This window comes from Pseudopipra pipra, chromosome 16 (genome assembly GCF_036250125.1).
Source record: "Pseudopipra pipra isolate bDixPip1 chromosome 16, bDixPip1.hap1, whole genome shotgun sequence".
NCBI lineage: Eukaryota > Metazoa > Chordata > Aves > Passeriformes > Pipridae > Pseudopipra > Pseudopipra pipra.
In genome coordinates, this window is record NC_087564.1 from 16525600 (window position 1) to 16538242 (window position 12643).

The 12643-nt window shown below is 51.1% G+C and overlaps 1 protein-coding gene and 1 long non-coding RNA gene across 3 annotated transcripts in view; one reads left to right on the top strand and one right to left on the bottom strand.

Annotated features, from left to right (window-relative positions):
- Positions 1-12643, top strand: part of HS3ST4 (heparan sulfate-glucosamine 3-sulfotransferase 4) — a 55608-nt gene that overhangs the window by 35682 nt on the left and 7283 nt on the right. The gene's annotated exons all lie outside the window — the stretch shown is intronic.
- Positions 7289-11334, bottom strand: LOC135423369 (uncharacterized). Of its 2 annotated transcripts, none has more exons than XR_010434787.1 (4): positions 10934-11334; positions 9583-9672; positions 9025-9131; positions 7289-8923 (listed from the first exon to the last, which is right to left on the bottom strand). It is a non-coding gene; the product is annotated as an uncharacterized LOC135423369 (long non-coding RNA). The 2 variants fall into 2 exon arrangements; XR_010434786.1 differs by having other exon boundaries at positions 10767-11334.

Sequence of the window (12643 nt, forward strand, 5' to 3'; positions counted from 1 at the left end):
GCAGGGGTGGGGGGGGATTTCAGTCACACAGAGAGCACAGATCTTCTGCAGCCTAAATCTGCATCCCACCTGCACAAAAGCAGAAGTCTTGGATTTATTCCCCTGTTCCTTCTCCTGTTAATAACAGGCCCTCTGCTCTGCCTCTAATATCTGGGCACAGTAGCTTTACCAGGTGATAAACCTGGCTAGTGAAGCCAGACTTTGTGTCAAACACTATAATCTTCCCCAAGCACAGCCCCAGCAGTGCACAACCTAATGCCAGCTGTGCAGCTCCCGGGATTAGGCAGCATAGCCCCTGTGTCCTGTCAGTCGGGGTGTGGCAAATCCAGTCCGTGCAGTAGTTGGGGAGAAGTGCAGTGACAAGGGTTCCTCCTGCTCCCCCCCCCCCCCCCCCCCGTTTACTTTCCACTGCAGACGTTTACCTTTGGAGCAATGTGCTGGAAGGTTTCCTTGTTGATTAAAGCCCAGCATTAGTATGCAGATGAAAATGCAGATCGGCCTAGATGGGGCTTCCTGGGCAGCAGTGGAAGTCAAGGATTTAATCTAACCTGATCTTGGACATAGTTTAAGCTCCTCAAAACAGGAGCACATAACCTGCTGCAAAGGTTTCATTTCAATAAACCTCCCTGTCAGCAAGCTCCAGGAGCCTGTTTGCCTTCGCAGTGATGCTCGGGTGAAGTGCCTGACATCGTTCCCCACACCCAAGAGCATCCGTGTTGCTGCAGCAGCCCCCAGCCACTGCCAGGACAGAGGCTGGCACCCTTCCTTGCCCCTGGGCTGTGCCGCTTCACCCCAGCACCTGGCTGAACCTTCTCCAGAATATAATGGTCCAAGCCTTCTGCCAGCTCCCCCAGGCCACCAGTGGTGGCTGGATCCTCTCCCAGGACTGTGGTGATGGACAGATGTGCTCTTCAGCCTCTTCAGTGGGACCTCTCTTCTGTCTACCTTCTGTTGCTTGTGGGACACCCCTATTTCGTGGTCTCCATATCCGTTTGCAGGATGTGCAGACCAGGACAGGTACTCTGAGTCCTGGACTCCTGAACCTCATCCCACTGAGTTCTGGTGTTTCTTCATAAGAACTGTCATCTCTGTGCCAGGTTCTGGGTTTTCTTCTGCCAAATCCTGCCTGCTTCCCTTTAATACAGAGGCCAAAGCTGCAGAAGTGCCAACCAAAGCCCGAGTTTTGATCAGAACTTCCAGAGGCTTGGATTGCCAGCTATGAGTCTCCAAATCCTAAGAGAATTCATGGGCTGCAAAGTCCATGAACTGCCTGGCCTGAGGGTACCTGGGGTGGAACAGTGGCAAGGGCATGTCTGGTGGCTGCAGTTCCCATAAGCAGTTCACAGCCATGGTGGGGCAGGGAGCGGGTCCCCTCCTCACTGCCTGCGGCTCAAAAGGCTCCTTGGCCAGGCTGCAGGGTGTCAGTGCTCCTGCTTTGTTCCCAAGGAAGCTGTGGGGAAGCACAAGGGGACACCATCAGCAGGACTCAGGGATGGCATCTCAGTGCAGCAGGCTCCAGGCCCCAGCACACCCAGGCTATTTCCAGGCAGCAGGAGAAGGGTGGGCAGAGAGGGAATAGCTCTGCCATTGAGGAGCAGAAGACCAGCTGACTTGATCAGTGAACACTTAATTAGCCTCTGTGTTAAAGGCCCCAACCCCAGCAACTGTACACAGGAGCTGTGGGGACAGGAAAACTTCTTCAGCAAGAACAAGCAGTGAGACTGTGGGTTTCCAGACCTTCCCTCCAGAGCTGGAAAGCTTTCACACCAGGAGCACAAGCCAAGAACTGCTGGCAGTGCCAGGCAGCTGAACACAGCCCTCACTGCTCCATCCTTGTGCATAAATTACCTCCAGGCTCTGAGCTAAACAAAGGGCCCTGAAATAATTCTGCATTTTAATAAAGTCAGTGTTCATGCCACTGTCGTCCTTACAGGAAGGAAATTTGCATTTCCTTCTTCCAGCTCACCCCGCACAGCCGCTGGCACTGAGACCCACGCGCTCTCCTGCATTCCCACCAAGGGCAACATTAGATTTTGTTGCTTAATCACTGTGACACCAGAAACATAGGGTAGAGCTGTCCAAAGCCCCAGACTTAGAGACCACACCAATATCTCTAAAGCCATCCAGTGTGCAAGGGTGTCTGAAAAACAGCGCTCTTCAAAACACTTGTGTCAGTGGCTGTGCATCTCCCCGGGTCCCCCTCAGGTCCCTCCAGCAGCACCTTGTGGTCAGGCTCACACCCCACAGCCCCAGCAGCCAGGGGAGGAAGAGCTGGTGCTTGCACTGCTGGTATGTATTCCTGTAAAATCTGGAAAGAAACAAACTGCAGCTTTTCTCTCCCAAGGGAAAGGCATCCCCTGGGCTTAGAGTCTGCTACCAGCTGTGCCTCCAGCAGGCAGCACATGGCAAGCAGGTGAGTGGCATCAGGATTCTGGACGGGTGCTGGATGGGTGCTCCCCCTAACCAGGACCCACTGCAGCCCCTGGGCAGGCAGAGCAGAGCCATGTCCTCCTTCTTGACGAGCTCTTCACTCCTGTTATTTCCACTCTCAGCCTTTCCCGTGGGAGCTGAGACAAGCCAAAGCACCAGCATGTCAGGGCTGTGGGATGCTGCAGGGAGGGAGGCACCTGCCTGCTCCAGGGCTGACCCTTTGTTTTGTGAGGATCCCCAGCCCACTGAGCTCTGACCTGCCAGTGACAGGTTGCTATGGGCTGAGCACAGCTTGGGGTGCAGCAGTCCCTGATCATCCCTGCAGGGCTGGCAGTGCCACTGTGGTCCTTCTTCCACTTGCCACCTCCATCCTGTTCACCTCTGCTGGTGCCTGCGCCAGGGCCCTGCTGTGGGGGAAAGCTGCGATCGCAGCTTTCAGCGTGTTCAATTACTGTCAGTTAATGATGATTAATTGACAATTAAGGGGCTCTAAAGGGTAGTGTGTCTGTTAAATAAATATTGATCTTTCATTTGTGGCCACAGATATATTGCCCCTGTTACGGGAAGCACAGCAGCAGCAAAGTCGGGCTCTCCCAGGGAGAGCAGCTCTGCATCACCTGAGCTCACAGGGCTGCTGGGAGGCTGGGGGCTGCCTGGGGCAGGGGGCTTGCTTGGCTTGTCCTGACCAGGATTCTGGGCTGTCAGGGTTGGATGAACATCATGGTATCTGGGTTGTTTCCTTGTCGACTGGAACTGCTCGGTCCCATTCCCACTTGCAGAAGGGGTGTGAGAGTGGAGGTGCTGGAGCTTACACTTCCCTCTTGCACAGTCCTTAATTGGCCTTGTAAAGTGAACAAACGGTCCAGAGCCCGTTACGGCTCCATTAGCAGCATAACAAACTCCTCACGGAATACACACTGTGTTTTCCAACCCTGTTTCAGCCGTGCTCTGGAGTCTCTCTGGCCGGCATGGTCTCACCGTGACCCACACACACATACCCACACTGTGGGCTACCTGACTGCTGAGAGCACTCTCCAAGAGCTATTTTTCTAAAAATCTCTTATCAGTTAGTTGTTAGCCATACAGCTCGCCCCCTTTTCCAAGGCATTGACCTCAAATGAATGAAGACCATTTCAACAGGTGCCAGAGCCAGCCCCTTCTGAATGCTGGAGCTCAGCAGGGATTTCCGTAGCAGCATAGCACTCTTCTTTTCCATCTGGGATTGTTTTCCACGTGCAGATGAGATGGGAACACCATCCCACCCCACCTCCAGCCACGTCCTAGGCAGTCCCTGAGTGATCTTTGCTCCTTCTCCCTAGCATATTCCCAGTCTTCGCCCCCTCATCTCCCATCCTCTGCACAGTGCATTCCTTGGAAGCAGGCTCACCAGAACACCGTCTCTGGCTCTCTCTTTTATTTGAGGCATGTACTTAGAATGGTGCTTCTGTTCCAAATGAATGAGTTGATTCATTCAGAAGTGCAGTTTCTGTTTTTGAATCAGTGGAGCTGTTTATGCTCATAGGGTCTATAAAACTGTTGTTTTAGTCCTGACACTATGCTTATGAATAAAATTTAGATCTCATTCAGAAGAGCATTAGCTGTAGCTATTTGGCTTCTTGTTAAAGCTTTAATTTTTATTGAGACCACATTGCCAAGCAGTTCCTTCTGCATCTTGCAGCAACCAAGTACCTCAAAGTGGAGACTTGGGTAGGACCAGATTGCAGCATGTGTCCCCTGGACCCTCAGCTCCAACTGCTCTGTTGGCAACTGCTGGATGACAGTGGGAACCTCCCATTTCCCTCAGTTGAGCAGGACGGTGGGAGCCAGGGCACTGTGCTCAGTGGAAGGCCTGCCAGACCTGTCAGGAGCTGGCACAGCACTGCTTGCTCATGCTGGGCTGGATGTTGGGTGTTCTGGTGCCAATTAGCTCTCCCATGTATTTATTGCACCTTTTCGCTCGAAGCAAGCTGTTAAATGTCAGAAATACTTTAGCATTTTAGCAGAAAGATAATTTTTTAATAGATTCCACCTACAAAAAGGAGCTGACTGGCAGAATATTAAACTCAGGGAGATTTATTTTTATTCCATGCCTCCAAACAGCTTGAGATAACCATTTCTGCATGGCTCCTGGCTGATTAATGCTGCTGTCTCTTGCTTGTCCTCCTCACTTGGTGCTGTGGCAGCTGTGGCCTCTCACATCCCATTAACCTTGTCTGCAGAAGGGACACCTGGCCAAGGCGAAGAATTAGCCCTTGTAATTAGGAATGTAAACATCCCACACTGCCTACCTACTAACATCCACCCATCATTCCCCACCTGCTCCTGGTTCTTGTTAGGGCAGGATACCCCCTGATGGGCTTTTCCCATCATCCGCTTCTTACACACCAGCTTCCAGTCATTTCTAGATGAGAGTCATATAAAGCCCAAATCAAACCCAAAGTAGCTTTGGTTCTTCAGGGATTAAGGGGAGTGTGTTTTGTCGCTGCTGGTTGTGCACTTGGAAAGGGGCACCGGCCAGTAGGGTTTGCTGGAACTGTGTGGTGAGTCCGTCCTCTCCCTTAGCAGGGCTGATGGATGCCCAGGACTCATGCTGGCACCAGCTGAGCAACTGTGTTCTTAGCGATGGTGATGTTTGTACCTGGGTGCTGTAGCTGGTGGCACAGCATCAGGCGGGCCCCAAGTGTTTCCACAGGAGCGCTGCCTGAGGTCGTGCAGGGATATCTGTGACCTCTGCCTGTGACCTCAGGTTTGATTTTGGGGCAAAGCTGTACCAATCTGTTCTCAGTGTCAATAGTAACTCCTTGGTGCTGGGTGGAGCAATTGAGTCGTTACTCATAATACAGCAGGTTCTGAAAAATCAGGTAACTTTGTTTTTTGGTGATATAATGAACTGTTTTGAGTGATGTTAGATTTAATGGCTAAATCAATGTGTGTATTTAGTGTTAGGCTTTATTTTAGCACTAAGTGACATGAGATAAGCAGACTTAGAGGGTGTTAATTGGTTTGTGTTTAGCATTTACACTAATCAGAGTGTGCAGTGCTGCCCAGGGCTCTTCAGCACTAGCAATTCTGTTTATCCAAACCATGAATTGTTTACTCTATTGACTGGAGTGGCATTGGGCTGTTTTTTCGCTCACTTGGATGTTACACTGCAAGTGTGAATTAATGGAGAGCCCTGGCTGACCCTGAGTGGTGCCACACACGGTGTGTGTGGGAAAAGGTGGCTCAGCAAACCCTGACGAAACAGAACATGACCAGGTCCCAGCACAGGCAGTGTCGCTCCAGCATTATAAATAACAGAGTTTATTTTTCCTCCATGGCTGACGTGCGTCTCCATCTTCATTCCGAGCAGTGCAGGAGCGAAGAGGAGCCCACACTCCCTGTCCCAACCCTCTGCCTTTGACAATCAAGATGGAGCTCCCATCACCCCATTCCTGAACGGATCCACTGCTGGTGCCAGGGTGCAGTGAACCACACACGTGAGATGGGGTTTATGGGTTGAGATGCTGTGGCTGTGCTGCCCAGGGAAGGATCCTCCCAGGTCTGCTGGGCAGTGTGGATGTAGCCTGTGGATGTGCAAGAACACACCTCCACAGTTGTGGCTGGGCTGCCTGGCCTGGGCTCGCATCTGTCTCATACTGGTGGAGCAGATGTCTGGGCAGGAGCCCATCGGAGCATCCCGGGTGCCAGGGACAGCACAGCCCGGCCAGCCGGCAGCGCACGGCACGGCTGCCTTCAAAATGGCTTGGAAACAGCCTTGCCACTGCTCTGTTCCCATCACCTGGCTGGTTTTATTAGAGTTGGTTTTGGATCATTTAGTTTTTATTCAAACATTCACTTCCCAGCTGAGGTCTTGGAGAGCTCTAGCTCCCTGGACTGGTGATGAGCCCCTGGAAATGGAACTGCTTCCAGGATGTGCTGACAGCCCTTACTGCTGCTGGGAGCTGCCTCCTGAGCCATCCCTGGCCCTCCCCTCTGCAATCCCAGTGCTCGCTCTGCTCCTGAGCCCCTGGCTCTTGCGGGGACAGGTGTGAATCACCTGTGAGAACCAGTGCTGTGGTTCCCCAGCAAGAATGTTCTGGGTAAGGGAGGTCAGACGCACCACAGGCTGCTCCTGCTTCAGGCTGCTCTAAGCTGTGCTGTGAGGCACAGCAAGATGAATTCCCTTTTATTTTGCAAAGTGCTGTTTTATTGATTTCTGCCAACCAACCCCCAGCTGGGTTGCGGTGCCCCTACAGTGCCCGGGGGTACTGGGGGAACCCGGAGTCACGTTGTGTGGAGCCGCAGCAGTGTCGTGACAGTTCCTGGGGTGGACACTAAATCACCGTGTGAGGGTGAGCAGAGGGATGTCACTGGGGCTCGGGGAGGAAGCTCTCTTGTACCGTTTGCACTGACTGTGTGATCTGAGTCAGAATGAGAATCATAAATCTTGATTATTCTCTGTCTCAGCTGATTTGAACCAAATGCCTTGGATGGGGATATAGTTCACATCTCGCTGAAAACTGCAAAAAACCTGATTAAATGTACAAACTGATATCAATAGCACTCTATCTGTGTTAATGCCCAAACTGTCAGCACCTGGGGAGAGGATCCCATGTGGATGGGCTCTGACCCAGCCCAGAGCAGCTTCCTGGGGGCTTTCAGAGCAGCTTTCTCCCTGCTACCATTTATTTTGGTACTTTGTTCCTGCAATGCTAGCTGTTATTATGATGCTGTCAATTACAGATGGCATCTCTGATTCTGATTGCACTTTGCTTACAATTAAGCATCCTATAGAAAAATGGAAATGCTGGGTCATTAACATAGTGTGATAATAAGGTAAACCATTCAATTATGGAGGAAAAAACACTTTGAATAATAAGGATATTGTATGCCTAAAAGACATACAGATGCCAATGTATTACCATTTTTGCATACATAATAAATGAACTTAAACCCTGAAATAATTGACAGAAGCAAATAATTAATAGCTGTGCCCTCAGCAGCTGCCTGGCTGGCATTGCTCCCTCCAGGGGCAGAGGAGCAGCTCCAGGAAGGGAATGGAGGAGTCTCAGATCTGCGTGGTCCTTGTGGTCACTGTGGGATGTGCCTTGGTTACCACAGAACTTGTCTGATGCTGGAACTGAGGTGGTTCCCACTTGCATGGGGAGGAGGCAGAGAGGAGGCTGGCATGGCATGGTGGTGTGTATTGCTGCCTGGAATGGCAAGTGGAGGGCCAGGCTCTGCTCAGGGTGTCTGCTGGGCTCCAGGGGCTTGATGCAAACTCTGGCCCGCTGTAGGTAAAACAGTGGGGTAATGTGCTTTGGACAGCTGAGAGGTTTAATGCAGTTGGGAAGATCTTGCCACCCAGTGTCTATGTGGAGGGATTTGGGACTGGCCTTGCTCCAGCATCTGCTGTCCCCTGAGAGCCTGTCACCTCCCCACCTGCCCCCTTCACCTGCTCAGCCTGCAGCACTGGTGGCCTGCATGGACCAGTCTTGTTTACAGCTAGAAAGGGAACATGCAGGTGGGAAGGTGCAGAGAGTCATGCTTCTGGACACTAGCTCTGACTAGCCAGGGGCTCCTGTGACAGTCTTGATGGTGGTTTTGTGTCCAGCCTTTCCATGCCAGTGGAGTGGGAGCCCCTCTCCCATCCCCCTCTGCCAGAAGCACTGGAGCTCTGCACGGGATGTGTTTTCAGCCTGTTCGGCAGTATCGCTCCTCTGTAACAATTGTCAGCCTTTTAGCTGTTGATGGCTCACCTATTACTCTGGCACTGTGTTAGAATAACATCCAGATACATCTGAAGAGTGGAATTTATTTACTGTTTTCCCTGAAAAGCTTTTAGCATGATACAGCCACGGTGCTTTCACTTAGGCAGCTGTTATTGTGAGAGTGTTTTTCCTGGTATAAGTAAATTTTCCAGAAGATGAAAAAGGACTCCTCATGATGTGTAGCTCCAAACCACTACATTTTAATATTCTATTTTCATGGCCTTTCCTCCCAGGAAAGGCACATCTTTGGGAAACTGGAGTAGGTTTGAAATCCCCAGATGAGCCTGATCCGTGTTTAACATCAGATGCATGGTGTGCACACAGCTCTCCTGCTCACCTGTAGCTTTCCCAAATCCAGCTGACTGTTCCAGGAAGCACAGCCTGCAATACTGTGGGCTGTGTTGTTGACAGTCTTTGAAACTTCCACGGGCATCAGTTAGCAACCAGCAAGGCCAAGCTGGACGGGAGCTCTCCTGCATGGGTGTCCATGCGGGTTCCTGCCACTGTGCTTGGGGTAGGAGGACACAGCTGGCGATGAGGGGCTCATCATGCTGTGTACTGGCAGAGTTTCCAGATCAGAAATCCCAAGGGAGTGGGAGGTGAAGGTCTGCAATGACTGCTGCCAACAAGGTGCACTGGACTGCATGTTTCAGAGAGGATTTCTGTCCTGCGAGCGGAGATGGCACGTACGTGGGCATTTCATGTAACGCAGGCCCATTGTAGCTGCAGGGGCCTGGGGACTGGCACAGGGAAGGCAAAAAATAGTGGAAAGTGAGTGAGCTGTCACTGAGGGGACTTGAACCCCTGTGTTGAAGGGAAAGCTGGACTGGGAGCAGACTACCTTGACTTGAACATCCTCAGTGAGAGGAGGCAGGACACCACTGCCTGCCCGTAAGTCCTCGTTCCAGCGCTGTGCAAGAAGCTCAGACTAGGGCTGCTTTGCTATAACTGTGACAAATATAGTAATTAAATCTGGTAGATGACACTAAGAGATTCCCTGTGAATAGGATTGCAGTGCTTCTGTAGAGAACGGTAGTGAGGCTTAGTCAAAACAATTTTGACAACACAGGGGTTAGAAATAGGCGTTTTCTGCCTTTTTTACAACCTGTTTCATGGCTGCATACTGACCACCAATAAATCTTGCACTAAAATTGGAGAGATTGGGCCAAATTTATCCCTGGTCAAACAGTGTCACACTGAACGTGCATCTCCATCCACAGAGCCAAGCAAAGCTGAGTGGTGCTGAGGGCTGTTTGTGACACCCAGGGCCGTGTGTGCTGGCACAGATATGCTGAGTGCTCCCAGCCATGCCAGGAGCTCCTCAAGTGCAGGAGCCAACACACCCCTGTGCATCCCACAGCTGCTGACGAGGAGGGCAGTGGAACCCCACAGCACTAACCTGAGCCTGTCCAATTTGTATGAGAGCCATGCAGTCAGATAGGCAAAGGATTTTGGCACAAGGCAACAGCCATGTCCCAGAGGAGATCCACTTGTGGAAAGAACAGAAGAAAGCAAGATTTAGCATTTAGATCATAATTTCAGATTGCATTGTGTGAGCATCAACAGTCTATACTCATGAGAGCCTTGGGGAACACAATGCTGCAACAGCTCTCCCAGCCAGCCTGATCAGTGAGGGTTGGTTTTAATTGCAGCTGAATGGATCTAACCTTGTGATGTCTGTTCACAAAGCATTGCTGGATTAATACAGGTTCCATAGTTGCTTCTGCTAAAAGACTTTAATGGATCAGCTTAGTTCTCTGTCCATGATTATAGCATCCCTACCCGCCTATCATGCCTGAGCCAGATGGTCCCAGTGAAATCAGAGCATGTTTATATTTCTGTCTGCTACTCAGCCACCTGCCCACTGATTTTGTTGCATAGTGGTAGGAGGAGAGGAGCCTTCCTGGGTGCAGTTTGCCCACCCCTTTCCCTAGCCCCAGTGTCTGCCCCACCTCCTAAAAGACCCTGGAGGAGCCATGGAAGGACCTTCCCTCCAGGGTGCCCAGGAGGCTCCCCCAGCTGGCCCGGAGGGCAGACACCCTCCTGGGCAGCAGCACGGCATCAGCTCCTGGCATGGAGTCAGCTGCTTCCCAGGGCACTGGGGGATGTTTCCAGTTCTGTCGGTGATGAGAGCCATTAAGAAGGTACAAGTACTAAAGAGATCCTGAGCGATGCCTATAAAACCTTTGAATCCCTGACAGAATCAATAGCAGGTTCTCAGGAGTAACTTCTTATCCGGGCCAACTTAAGCACATGCCAATGAGCCGTTAAAGATTTTGCATTTTGTGGAGACACAGAAGCCCTTTCATTGTGATTTTTGGACTGTAGACTAGGTGAGATGATGAAAAATCACATTAGAAATAGGCTGTGCTCCAAAGGCATTTTCCTCAGTGTCTGGGAGAGTGGCTTGAATGATGCTCGTGGGTGGAATCATCCCTCCAGGCATGTGCCCTGCACCCCTGGGCTGGGGAACCGAATCCTTTGGGGATTGCCACAGTGAGCAGGACAGCAGAGGAGGAGGAGGAGCAGGAGGAGGAGAGGGAAGAAGGAAGCAGGGGAGCTGTGCCCCATGGAATGGAGGACCTGGGGCTGGCACGTGGGACACAGCCGAGCTGCTGCAGTGCCCTGAACCATCCCACCACCCCAGGAGGAGGAGCCATGGGTGGCCTGGGCAGGTAGATGCCCACTGGGGTGCTTGCAGCCTCCGGCCGGGCACTGCCCCCTGCGCACACTTGCCACCTCTTGAGTACCTTTGCTATCGACACCATTTCCAATTTGGCATCTCGGTTGCCATGGCAACTCAGCGCTACCATTCTCTGATCCGATCAGCTCACAGTTAGTCAACACCCGTTAGCACCTGCGTTGGTATGGCAACCCAGGGCCGTGCTCCATCCCGGCCGATGCTGTGGATGGAGAGATGGCTCCAGGCAGCCCCCGGCAGCAATGGGGGCATGACTGGTCCTGCTGAGGGGCACTGAGACACTCCCAAGCCCTGACTGCTTCTTATTGCCTGGCTGCAGTGGGATCTGTGGCTGCCCCCACTCTGGCTGTAGTGTCCTGGGTTCCCACATCCTGCACGGCCTGGGAGACACTGGGGAGAAGCTCAGCAGGGATGTGGCTGGCATGGGGCAAGGAAGTGTCCTTGCAATCTCAAACTTGCAGTTTGAGATTGGGGAAACCAATGGTATAGGCAGCCATCGCTTGAGGATTCTAAATCCTGAAAAAGCAGAGCTCAAGTCACAGAGAAGGATGGTTCACTCCTTCTCCCAGCCACCAGATTCCTAACCATTAAACTCTTCCAGTGAGTCTCCTGTGGACAATTTGTGTTCCTTTGGCCCCAGTCTGAACTGGCACCCGCTTTTCTGAAAGTGCTTTACAATTTGCGTTTAATGTTTTTTAACAGACATGTGTGAGCCGTTTGAATTAGAGCAGTGTGAATCTATTAGGCAGCGACAGATGCAAGTTTTGTGTCTCTTATTAGAAGGGATTGGCTTCTGAGGTTTAGTGATGTGCAAAGGATTGGACTTTGGAGAGATTAAAATTATTTTCAGCGTTAAGCACAATATTTCTGAGCTAATGCACTCACTCTTGAATATAGATTCACAGACCGAAAAGATTATAAAACATTAAACCTATGTAAATTCAGCTGTAAATTTATGTTTGAACAAATTCAACAAGAGATTTGACTCGGGGGCTTACAGCAAATGGGTTCTGCTTTTAATGCATTCTGCAGGCTCAGTTGCAATGCCGCTCTCCCCTTGAAAGTCCCACGCCTGTTGAATTATTGGCAGGTCACAGCTGACAGCTCAAGCAATTATACCAGAATGTGTTAATAATAAAAAGGAAAAGGACTTCATGTTTGTCTTTTCAGAAGACAAAAGCAGATGTTTATTCCACTATGAGGAAGCTCTGTGGGCAGGTAACACTTGCAGTACCTGGCCATCACCTCTTTCCATGGCAGTCCTGCAAATCCATGTCCTCCTCTGCGGTTCCCCAAGCCCCCTAGCTATGAACTTTTTCTCTTGTTGAAAACATGAAAATACAGTTAACAAAGACTCCTTTTGAGTGGGATTGCAGGAAACCTGCAACATCGTGAACAAGCTGCCTACACAGAGATAAATGACAGCTGTGACTGAAGGAATAAACAAGATAATCTGGATTTAAATAAACCACAAGGGGATTTTGGCAACATGCAAATTCACAAATTTATAAAATGTATCCTTTGAAAATAGAGAGCTCGTCTGAAGCCAGCAGTTAAGAACAATTACTACAGCACATTTTCCCAATGAGAGCTTAGAGCTGGCCTCTGCCTCAAGCTAAGGCACGTGGGAGCCAGGGGTCCTGCCAGCTGCCTGCAGTGGCTGGGGCCCTTCCATGCACAGAGCAGAAACATGAAGGAGTGCTGGCAGCAAGTCCCCGTGCAGCCTGGGGGCCTGGGGGTGCACAGAGGAGCCTGGCCC